This window comes from Nycticebus coucang, chromosome X (genome assembly GCF_027406575.1).
Source record: "Nycticebus coucang isolate mNycCou1 chromosome X, mNycCou1.pri, whole genome shotgun sequence".
Classification (NCBI taxonomy): Eukaryota; Metazoa; Chordata; class Mammalia; order Primates; family Lorisidae; genus Nycticebus; species Nycticebus coucang.
In genome coordinates this window covers 88,660,568-88,672,813 of record NC_069804.1, presented here as the reverse complement: position 1 = coordinate 88,672,813, position 12,246 = coordinate 88,660,568, and the positions used below count along the sequence as shown (strand labels likewise).

The 12,246-nt window shown below is 35.3% G+C and overlaps 1 protein-coding gene across 10 annotated transcripts in view; it reads left to right on the top strand.

Annotated features, from left to right (window-relative positions):
- Positions 1-12,246, top strand: part of ATRX (ATRX chromatin remodeler) — a 357,519-nt gene that overhangs the window by 304,615 nt on the left and 40,658 nt on the right. The gene's annotated exons all lie outside the window — the stretch shown is intronic.

The window sequence follows — 12,246 nt, the reverse complement described above, 5'->3', positions numbered from 1 at the left end:
GCCTCACCCTCCTGAGTAGCTGGGACTACAGGTGCCCGCCATAATGCCCGGCTATTTTTTTGTTGCAGTTTAGCCAGGGCTGGGTTTGAATCCGCCACCTTCCGTATATGGGGCCGGTGCCCTACCCATTGAGCCACAGACACTACCCAGAAAAGATATCTTTTCAAATATGTTTATTTGTCATCAAATACTGCATATCCTCTCTGGTGAAGTGTCTCTTTATGTCTGTTTTCCGCTTTCTAATTGGACTTTTTTAAAATACTGTAGAGCTTTGGGGATTCTTTATATAATCTGGAGATATGAGTCCTTTGTCAGATAAATGGCTTACAAGTATTTTCTGCCAGTTCGTGGCTTGTCTTTTTATTTTCTTCATAGGATATTTTACAGAGCAGAGTTTTTAATTTTGATGAAATTTAGTTTGTCAATGTTTGTTTTGATCATAATTTTGATGTTAAGTCTAAGAACATGTCCCCTAATCCCTAGATCCTACAGATTTTCTCCTGTGTTGTACTCTAAAAATTTTATAATTTTATATTTTATGCTTAGGTCCATGTTGCATTGAGTTAATTTTTGTATAAGTTTAAAGGTTTATATTTTGGGCTGTGGATAGCCAGCTACAACAGCATTTTATGTTGAAAAAGCCATCTTTCTGTCAATGAATTGCTTTTGTAACTTTGTGAAAAAATTAGTTGGCTATATTTGTGTGGGGCTATTTCTCAGTTCACTGTTCTAGTCTGTTGATCCCTATGTCTGTCCCTCTGTCATTACCACATAGTATTGATTACTGTAGCTACATAATAAACCTTAATATCATATTGAACAATTCTTCCCACTTTATCCTATTTTTATAGATAATTTTAGCTAGTCTAATTTTTTTAACATAAATTTTAGAATAATCTTATCTATAGCTACACAAATTTTAGGAAGATTTTAAGAGGAATTTTATTAAATTCTTTGTGCAAAACTGATATTTTTACTGTTAATATACTGAGTCTTTTGATCTGTGAACACATTATGGGTATGTCTCTATTATGTTGATCTTTGATTTCTTTCATTGGTGTTTTGTAGTTTTCAGCATAAAAGCCCTATATATCTCTTACTGGGTTTACTCTTGAGTTATTTCTTTCTTTTGGTGATTGTAAATCATAATTGTAATTTTCATATTGGTTTCCACATGCTTATTGCTCATATGGGTAGAAATGCAATTGATTTTTATTTTATTTTGATCTTTTGTCTGTGATCTTGCTGACCTCATTTGTTCTGAAAGTTTGTTTTGTAGATTCCTTTGTTTTTTTTTTTTTTTTTTTTGTAGAGACAGAGTCTTACTTTATGGCCCTCGGTAGAGTGCCATGGCATCACACAGCTCACAGCAACCTCCAACTCCTGGGCTTAAGCGATTCTCTTGCCTCAGCCTCCCGAGTAGCTGGGACTACAGGCGCCCGCCACAGAGCCCGGCTATTTTTTGGTTGCAGTTTGAACCCGCCACCCTTGGTATATGGGGCCGGCACCCTACCGACTGAGCCACAGGCGCCGCCCCCGATTCCTTTGTATTTTTTACACATAAACCATTATGCTATCTGCAAGTAGGGTTAGTTTTATTTTTTCCTTTTTATAATCTATATGCCATTTATTTTCTTGCCTTGCCTTATTGTGCTGGTTACGTTTAGAACTTCCAGTAATATGTTGAGTAGCAGCGGTTAGAATAGAACACTTGCCTTCTTCTGAGCTTAGGAGCAAAACATTCAGTCTTCTTTAGCTATAATATTAGTTGTATGCTTTTGTTCTTTATCAAGTTGAAGATGTTCCCCTTTGTTCTTAATTTGCTGAGAGTTCTTATTATGAATGGGTGTTTAATTTTGTCAGTTGCTTTTTCTGCTTCATTTAGTATCATCTGTTTTTTCTTTACCCTATTGATACAGTGTGTTTTATAGTTGACTATTGAACCATCCTTTTATCTCTGGCATAAACTCTAGTTGGTCATGTGTGCAATTTTTTATTTTATATAGTTCTGGATTCTATTTGCTAATATTTTGTTGAGAGATAATGAGAGGTATGGGACATATTTAGTTTTTTTTTGTGCTGTTTTTCTCTGTTTTTGGTATCAGGGTAATATTGACCTCATAAAAGAAGAAGTGTTCTCCTATTTTCTGAAAGTAATTATGTAGAATTTGTGTTAATCTTAAATGTTTGGTAAAAATTGACAGTGAAACTTTCTGGCCTTGGAGATTTCTTCTTTGGGAGTTTTAAAATCACTAATTAAATTCCCTTAATAGTTTTAAGATTATTCAGGTAATCTATTTCATACGCATTGAATTAGTTTGTGCTTTTTGAGGAATTGGTTCATTTCTTCTTAATTTCAAATTTATGTATGGAATGGTTCATAGCATTCTCTTATCCTTTCAGATTGCTGCAGGTTTTATAGTCATAGTCTCTGTTTCATTCCTAATGGTTGTGTGTGTGTTCTCTTTTGTTTTTGTGAGGCTTATAAATTTTATTCATTTTCCCAAATAACCAGGTTTTTGTTTAATTAATTTTTTTCTGTTTTCATTTCATTGGGATTTTGGTTTATTTTGTTCTTGTTCTATTTTCTTGAGGTAGAAGCTTGTATTACTAGCTTGATTTGAGGCTTTCCTCTTTTCTGATGTAAGCATTTAGTGTTATACCTTTCCATTTCAGCACTTCTTTGGATATGATGTACATTTTGATGTATTTTCATTCAGTTCAATGTATTTTTGTTTTCTTTGAGACTTCCTTTTTATGCATAACTAATAACGTTTAATTTCCAAGCTTTTGGAGAGTTCTATTGTTCCTTTACAGGTTTTTAGTTTTATATAATTATATTCGGAAAATATGCTTTGTATAATTTCAGTTCTTCTTAATTTGTTGTATGTTATTTTATGGCCCAGGATATTGTGTGTTGTGTATATGGTACTTAGGCCTTAAAGAGAATATGTAGTCTGCTATTGTAAATGTTGATTAGATTTTTGTTCTTTGATAGGGGTGTTGTGTTATTCTTCATCCTTGCTGATTTTTTTGGTAGGTTTTTCATTTTTAAGAGAGGCAGGTTGAAGCCTCCAACTATAATATAATTAGATTTGCTTGTTTCTTTCTTTAGTTCTGTTAGTTTTTGTTTCTCATGTTTTCATCTCTTTTGTTTGGTATATACACATTTAGGATTGCTGCGTCCTTCTCTGTCACTCATAATTTTCTTTGCTGTGAAGTCTACATTATATGATACTACTATAAGCCACCCCTGTTTTATGTTGATTAACGTTTGTGTGGTATATATTTTTCATTCTTTTACTTTCACCTTTCTTATATTGTTATATTTGCCTATATTGTTATAAATTAGTTTGTTTATAGACAGCATGTACTTGGGTCATGTTGTTTTATCCATTCTGTTAATCTCTTTCTTTTAAATGGTATGTCCATATATATTAATATAGGGCTTCAGTATTCTATTACATTTTTTTCTTCAATTTGTTCTCCATCTTGTTTTCTTTTGCTTATTTTATTTATTTATTTATTTAGACAGTCTCATTTTGTCTCCCTCAGTAGAGTGCTCTGGCATCATAGCTCACAGCAACCTCAAACTCTTGGGCTCAAGCAATCCTCTTGCCTCAGCCTTCCAAGTAGCTGGCACTATTAGGTGCCTGCCATAATGCTTGGCTATTTTTAGAGACAGGGTCTTGCTCTTGCTCAGACTGTATGTTCCCTCCTTTTTTGAGACAGAGTCTTACTTGGTCGCTCTAGCTAGAGTGTAGTGACTTCGTCCTAGCTCACTCCAACCTTAAACTCCTGGGCTTAAGGGATGCTCCTGCCTCACCCCGCTGAGTAGTCGGGACTACAGATAATGTATCACCATGCCTGGCTGGGTTTCCTTTTCATAATGTAACTTTTTTAAATGTTCAGCCACATCATTCAGTGTAATCATGTTTTCTTCACATAAAATGTAATTTAGAGAGCATAAACATAGGAAAGTATTGTATTCACTCTTATGTTTTGCTGTTTTTATTGTTGCTTCTTCCTTCCTAGTGTTTAAACATTCCTTTTATCATTTCCTTTATATTCAGAACTTCCTTTAGCCACTCTTTTAGGGCAGGTCTGTTGGCAACAAATTCTCTGAGTTTCTTCATTTGAGAATTGCTTGATTTCCTGTTCATTCTTAAAGGGTACTTCTGCCATACACAGAGTTATCAGTTCTTTTCTTTCAGCACTTTGGAAATTTGTGCCACTTTTTTCTGGCTTCCATGGTTTCTTTCTTTTTTTATTCGAGACATAGTCTCACTCTGTCACCCTCGGTAGAGTGCTGTGGCATCACAGCTCACAGCAACTTCAAACTCTTGGGCTCAAGTGATTCTCTTTCATCAGCCTCCCAAGTAGCTGGGACTACAGGCGCCTGCCACAGTGCCCAGCTATTTTTAGAGATGAGGTCTCGCTATGACTCAGGTTGGTCTTGAACTCTTGAGCTCAGGCAGGCCATCCACCTCGACCTCCCAGAGTGCTAGGATTACAAGCGCGAGCCACCGTGCTTGGCCCCTCTGTGGTTTCTTATGAGAAACCTGTTGTTCAAATTATTTTTCTGCTTTAAATAAAGTGTTGTTTCTCTCTTCTGTTAAGAATTTTTTTTTTCTTGTAAGATGCACAGGGTACATGTGAAACTTACTAAATGCAAAATATAAATGTCTTAACACAATAACTAAGAAAATGCCAGGAAGGCTATGTTAACCAGTGTGATGAAAATATGTCAAATGGTATATAAAACCAGTGTATGGTGCCCCATGATTGCATTAATGTACACAGCTATGATTTAATAATTTAAAAAAAAACTGAAAAAAAAAAAGATTTTTTTTTTTCTTTATCTTAGTTTTTGGGTAATGCCTATTATGTGTTTTGTCATGGTCTTTGAGTTTATGCTGTTTGTGGTTTATTTAGCTTCTTAAGTCTATAGGTTTTGATGTTTCTTGCTAAATTTTGGTAATTTCCAGCCATTGTTTCTTTAAATGCTTTTTCAGCCCCTTCATCTTTCTCTCTTCTTTTGGGACTCTGATAACAAAAATGTCAATTTTTTTTGTTAATTTTCAAGTTCACAGAATCTTCTATCCTCTACATTCTGCTTTTGAGCCTATTTGTTTTGAATTTTTTGTTTATGTTACATGTTTTAGTTCTAAGATTTCCATTTGGTTCTTGTTTATGTGTTCTTGATGAGAGTTTCTCTTTTATTTGTCTCAGTTGTGTTAAAAATTGCTTATGAGACATTTTTATAATAGCTGCTCTTAAAATCCTTGTCATACGATTCTTAAATTTGTCACCCCAACGTTTGTGTTTGTCAATTTCCTTTTCTCATTGAAGTTGAGATTTTCCTAGTTCTTCTTATAATGAAGAACTTCTTGTGTTTAAACTAAACTTTTTTTTTTTACTATATCATAAGACAGGACTCTGGATCTTATTTAAATGCTGTGTTAAACAGTAGGAATCTTCTGACAAATGTTCTGTCAGAGCATGAGGTGCCCTGCCTGATTACTGCCAATTGATGGTAAGAGTTAAGTCTCCCAAGTAGGCCTGTACTGATACTTTCTGGGCTGGGAGGATCAGGATTACCTGTTTACTTTTCCCACATGGCTTCCACTGAAATATAGGGAGTATTTCATTAGTTCTTTGGGGTCGGTATCATTCGTAATTCTCCACTAGACCTCTTTCAATATACTACTACCAATAGGGAGAGGAAAAGGTTCATTTGTAACCGTTTGGTTAATGTCAATGTCCTGGTTCCCTACATGGTCTTCACTGACAATTCTGGGTCTGAGGCAGAACTCTGTTAACATCACTCTGGCAGTGCCTTGTTATAACTTGGTTAGTGTAGAAGGGTAGAGGTACAGCTATGTTTTTCTCTGTACTATTTGGCCAGAGTCGGGTGATTATCTTAGAGTTGTCTGTCTTGCTTTGTTACCCCTTTTCTGAACCTTTGGCTAAAAAAGGCATGCTTTTATTTGGGATTGATTTTTACTGCATCTTTTTAGAGTTCTTCAGCAGCCAGTCTAGTATAGATGAGGCAGAAAGAAAGCCAGTGACACTGCCATTTTGTCCTTTAAGTCCTGAAGTTCATGCCTGGTCTGCTTCCTCCTTTTCACTTTTCAGAGCATATATATATCCAGAGTTTTTAGCTATACTTATTGTGAGGAATAGGTAACAGTATGTGTACTCCATCTTCTTAGAAATGAAAGTCCAGGGTGGTGCCTGTGGCTCAGTGAGTAGGATGCGGGCCCCATATACTGAGGTTGGTGGGTTCAAACCCGGCCCTGGGCAAACTGCAACAAAAAATAGCTGGGCATTGTGGCGGGTGCCTGTAGTCCCAGCTACTTGGAAGGCTGAGGCAAGAGAATCGCCTAAGCCCAAGAACTGGAGGTTGCTGTGAGCTGTGACGCTGTGGCACTCTACCAAGGGTGACAATGTGAGACTCTGTCTTTAAAAAAAAAAAAAAAAAAGTGAAAGTCCAAAGATTAAACTTTTAAAATAATTATCATATATATATTTTGATGAATGAATATATATAATTTCTGTTGTATATGCCTGAGAGCGATAGTACTAGGTAATAGGTATGTTCAGCTTTAGTTTATACAGCCAAAACATTTGTCCAAAGTGGTCGTACCAGTTTATTACTCACACCAATAGTATATGTATGTTTTAGTTGTTCTCTGTCCTCACTATCACTTGGTATTGTTTGTCTTTTTTTTTTTTTTTTTTTTTTATAAAACTTGAAATGGTTCTATAGTGGTAAGTCTTCATAGTTTAAATCTGTATTTCTCTGGCAACTAATTTCAGGTGGATTGTAGTTTTAAATTTAGTAGCTGAAACAAGTTTTTAGAAAGAGCAAAGATTATTTTCTTCATCTTGGAATAAAAAAATTAATAAACAGGACACACAAAAAGGAAGGAAAAGGAAAGATTGATATAAGTTGAGCTTTGTTAATATTAAGAAATTCTGTTCTCCAAGTGTGGGATAGTTAATTTTATATGTCAGCTTGACTGGGCTAAGGGATGTCCAGATAGCTAGTAAAACATTTCTAGATGTGTCTGTGAGGGTGTTTCTGAAAGAGATTGGCATTTTAATCAGTAGATTGAGTAAGGAAGACTGCCCTCATCAATATGGGTGTTCACCATCCAATCCATTGAGAGCCTAAATAGAACAAAAAGGCAGAAGAAGGGCAGTTTGCTTGCTTTTTCTGTTTGTGCTGGGACGTGCATCTTCTTCTGCCCTTAAACATTGACTATCCTTGTTCTTCAGCCTTCTGACTCAGACCGGGACTTATACATACCAATTGCCCTTACCCTCACTTTTACCCCCTGGTTCTCAGGCCTTTGAACTGGGACCAGGATTTATGTTGTGAGCTTCCCTAGTTCCCCAGCTTGCAGATAGGAGATTATAGGACTTAATTGGTCTCCATAATCACAGTGAGCCATGTTGCATAATAAATCTACTCATCCACACAATCACTCACTCTTTTAACTCCTATTCTCTTTCTCTGGGGAACCTTGATGAATACAAAGACATTTCACGTTAAGAATGAAAAGGCAAGCCACAAAGTAGGAGATGCTAGTTCTACTATATATAGAGATTTAGAAAGGGCTCTTAACTAGACTATATCATGAATTCTTTCTCTGTTTTTTATTTTTATTTATTTATTTTTTGAGACAGAGTCTCACTTTGTCTTTCTTGGTAGAGTGCCACGGCATCATAGCTCACAGCAACCTCAAACTCTTAGGCTCAAGTGATTCTCTTGCCTCAGCCTCTCAAGTAGCTGGGAATACAGGCACCTTCCACAATGGCTGGCTATTTTTAGAGACGAGGTCTTGCTCTGGCTCAGTCTGGTCTCGAACCTGTGAGCTCAGGACATCCACCTGCCTCAGGCTCCTAGAGTGCTAGGATTATAGGCGTGAGCCACCATCCCTAGAATATATAATGAATTCTTAAAAACCAGACAACCCAATAAAAAGATGGACAAAATACTTGAACAAGACTTTAGAAAAGACAATATCCAATGGCCAATAAACATACAAAGGGGTGCTTATCTTCATTGATCATCAGAGAAATACAAGTTTAAAATGTTTTGACAAAGGCACAGATGCAATTCAATAGAGGAAGGATAGTCTTTTCAAAAAATGGCATTGGGATAATTGGACTGTCAGAGGTAAAAAACAAACCTTGACATAAGCCTTATCCCATTTTATAAAACCCATTTGAAGTCAAAATGGATCATAAATCTAAATCTAAAACTATTATATGACACAACATGAAATGTTCTAGAACTAGGGTTAGGCAAACAGTTCTTAGTCATAGTACCAAATGTATACAATCCATTAAAGAAAAGATTAGTAATCAGACTTAATAAATATTAAAAACTTTTTTTTTTTTTTTGGAGAGTCTTACCATGTCACCCTTGGTAGAGTGCTGTGGCATCACAGCTCACAGCAACCTCAAACTCTTAGGCTTAAGAGATTCTCTTGCTTCAGCCTCCCAAGTAGCTGGGATGACAGGCGTCCACCACTACACCCGGCTATTTTTTGTTGTTGTTGTTGTTGTAGTTGTCATCATTGTTTGGCAGGCCCGGGCTGGGTTTGAATCCGCCAGCCCTGGTGTGTGTGGCTGGCACCCTAACCGCTGAGCTACAGGCACCGAGTCCAAAATAAAAAAAAACTTTTGTCTGTGAATGACCCTGTTAAGAAAAGAAAAAGACAAGGTGGGCATGGTGGCACGTGTGTGAACTCTTTGGGAGACTGGCAGGAGGATTGCTAGAGCCCAGGAATTTGAGGCTGCAGTAAACTAAGATTGTGGCATTACCCTCTAGCCTGGGTGATAGAGTGAGACATTGTTTCTAAGCAGAAGACAACCCACAAATTTGGAGAAAATATTTTTAAGTTGCATATCTAATGAAGGACTCAGATCCAGAATATGCAAGGAATTCTCAGAAAGAAAGCAACCCAGTTAGAAAATGGGCAAAAAACTTGAGCAAATAAATGCTCCCCCTAGGATTACAAATGCTCCCAGAGCCCTAGGACTACAAATGTGAGGTACTACATCTGGCTTTATATAGCGTTCTTGATGTGACAAGATTGTAACGGTGGAGAACAGATCAGTGATGGCCAGGGTTTAGGAATAAGGGAAGGGTCTAAACACTAAGGGATAACACAGGAAGGTTTTTTGTGATGGAACAGTTCTGTATCCTGCTTATAATAATGCTCACATAATTCTACATACATAATAAAATTTCATAGAACTTAAAACCCAAACAGAAACTGATGAAACCCAAATGAATTCTATACACTAGTTCATGCCAATGTCAATTTCCTGGTTTTGAAAGTGTACTATATTTGTGTAAGTTACCATTGGGGGGAAGTTGGATAAAGGATACACAGAAACTCTCTAAAATATTGTTGCAAATTCTTGTGACCCTTAACGTTTAAAAGATTATCATGAAAGCAAAAAGATAATACCACAGTTTGTTAAAATTTGTAACAACCGGGACTATCACACACTGTTAGTTAGGATATAATTAGAAATAACTATTGGGAGAAATATTTGTTCTGTTTAACAGTGTTATATAGATATCCTATGGCTTAACAATTCTACTCTTGGATACATACCTGACAGAAGTGCTTTTTACCAAAAGACATGTACAAGAAGGCTTATAGGAGCACTATGTAAACAATGGTTCATTTTTTTTTTAGAGAGAGAGTCTCACTTTGTCGCCCTCAGTAGAGTGCCGTGACATCACAGCTCACAGCAACCTCCAACTCTTGGGCTTAGGCGATTCTCTTGCCTCAGCCTCCCGAGTAGCTGGGACTACAGGCGCCCACCACAACGCCCAGCTATTTTTTTGTTGCAGTTTGGCCGGGACGGGTTTGAACCCGCCACCCTCGGTATATAGGGCCAGTGCCCTACTCACTGAGCCACAGGCGCTGCCAATAATGGTTCATATTTTAATCATGTTTGAGTGTACACTTTAATAATAATGCTTAATATTAAGAAAATCTAAAAATATCCTTGTTAGTTTATCTCAGTATAGACTTATATATTCCAGACTGAATAATATTATAAGTTAAACAGTTCAAATCAATTCTTAATTGCCAATTCAGTCATTAACTCTTTGTTTATTTTTCTTTTATGGGGAGTTAAACAGTTTTGCTTCCCACTGGTATGTATTTCTATTTTTTGTAAATAAGGGTCTCACTGTTGTTCAGGTTGGTCTTGAGCTCCTGAGTTCAAGCAGTCTTCCCAGAGTGCTATGATTACAGGTGTGAGTTACTATGCCTGGCCTCATATAGCATTCTTGATGTAACAAGATTGTAATGGCATTTTAATTATTAATTTTCTGTCATTTAGTACATCAATGCTTAGTAAGTAGCTCCATTATTGCAAATTACATTGCATTCCAATTGTTGGTATGTCTGTTGTCTTGTAGGTGGTGGTCTCCTTTGCTGCTATGGCCAAATATTTTTTTCATCTTTTGTATTTTCAGCCTAGCTCAGTGTTTGAGAAGCATTAGCAATTTGATAAACACACCTATTAAACATACTCAACTCTGTGATTAGTGAACAGATACCAAAGAGTTTAGAAATTCTCTTTAAGGGAGAGTATGTATGTGTGTGTATGCACATATCTATTTTAACCTACGTAGTTTATACCATCCTACATGCTTGATCCTTTCCTATGGCTCTATGTCATCTTTTGCTTATGTGGAATAGATATAAATAACTGGGATAATTTTAGAGTAGCATTTGCCCGTAAACCTTTAAATGTGTCCAGTAATTAAGGAAATCACAGTTTCTTCTCTGTAATGAATATATATTATAGGTAAGTATACAAAGAAAATAGTCATCATAATCCTACTGACCAGAGATAACAACTATTAACATTGTGAGTATGTATGTTTTTAACACAATTACATTTATTAAGAATCTATATTTTGCTTTTTTTCCATGTATTTTAGATTTTTAATGGTAACGTAGCCAGGGCATAATTTATTTCCTTATGTTATTGTATATTATTTATTTTCACCCATATGCTATTATTGTAAATAACACTGTGATAAATGCGTTTTCTGGAAAATTGGTCAACTTTTATGATAATTTCTATAGGTTGTATTCCTAGGTGTGTGTTATGAATTTAGTATCTCTGTTTATTTTTCTTTAGTATATAATTAGTAAACTAAATTGTAAACTCTCTCTCAAAATTTAGAGTTTCTTTGCATTCTAGCATATAATGCTATAAACGTAAACAGGTATGACATTTTAATTATTAATTTTCTTTCATGAAGGAAAGTCTTAGTATACAGGCTTTTTATGGTAATTATTGAGAGCCTATTGCAGGTATTTTCTTATTCTGATAAAAATTGTCAACACTAAATAAATTATTATTGTATAGTCATCAAATGAAATATTATACAGCTATATTATACAGCATGATAATTACCAAGAAATTTGAGGAAATTCTCCTAGCATAAACTGTATGCATAGGTATTATCTTAACTATGTAAAACGCAAGAAATATATACTTAGAAAAATAAACCTATGTGAAATGTATCATAATTTCAGTGGAGGTTGTTTCTGAGGAGTGTAACTGAGTGATTTTTTTTTCTTTAGACTTGTATATATTTTCCAAAAATGTTATAATCTTTTTTAATTAAAATTTGATTAATATCAAAGTAATGCACTTACATAGTTCTAACAAATAGTTTTATAAGGCCTCAAGTCCTATAATATTTGCATAAATCAATTGGGAGTGCTTGCTTTGTTGTGATTATATAAATATCTTAAGCCATTTAAAATATTATGATTACTTTTTCTTTTTTGTGTGCCTGTTTATTTTTGTTGAAGTATTGATTTGTTTTTACATTTTGGTTAGTTTTTTTATGTATTTATCCCTAATTCCAAAATTCTTTTATAGAAATATTATAAATCCTTGTGTTCACATCAATCTGTTTTTTTTCCTTAGGTACATCCTTCCTGGAGCCCTGTGTCTTCTTGCTCCTATTTTACCTACTTCAGTATCTTGAATCTATTTAACTTCTCTCATCACATTCATTATGCTATTTTATAAATTTTTTCATGAGTCACCCCTAAACAGTCCTTCATTTTTATGTACTTTATACCCCGAACAGTACCTAGTACAATATGGACTTTCAAGTTATATAGACATTTTCTAAATTTACTCAGCAACCTATAAATAAAACCTTGACTACATGTCAAC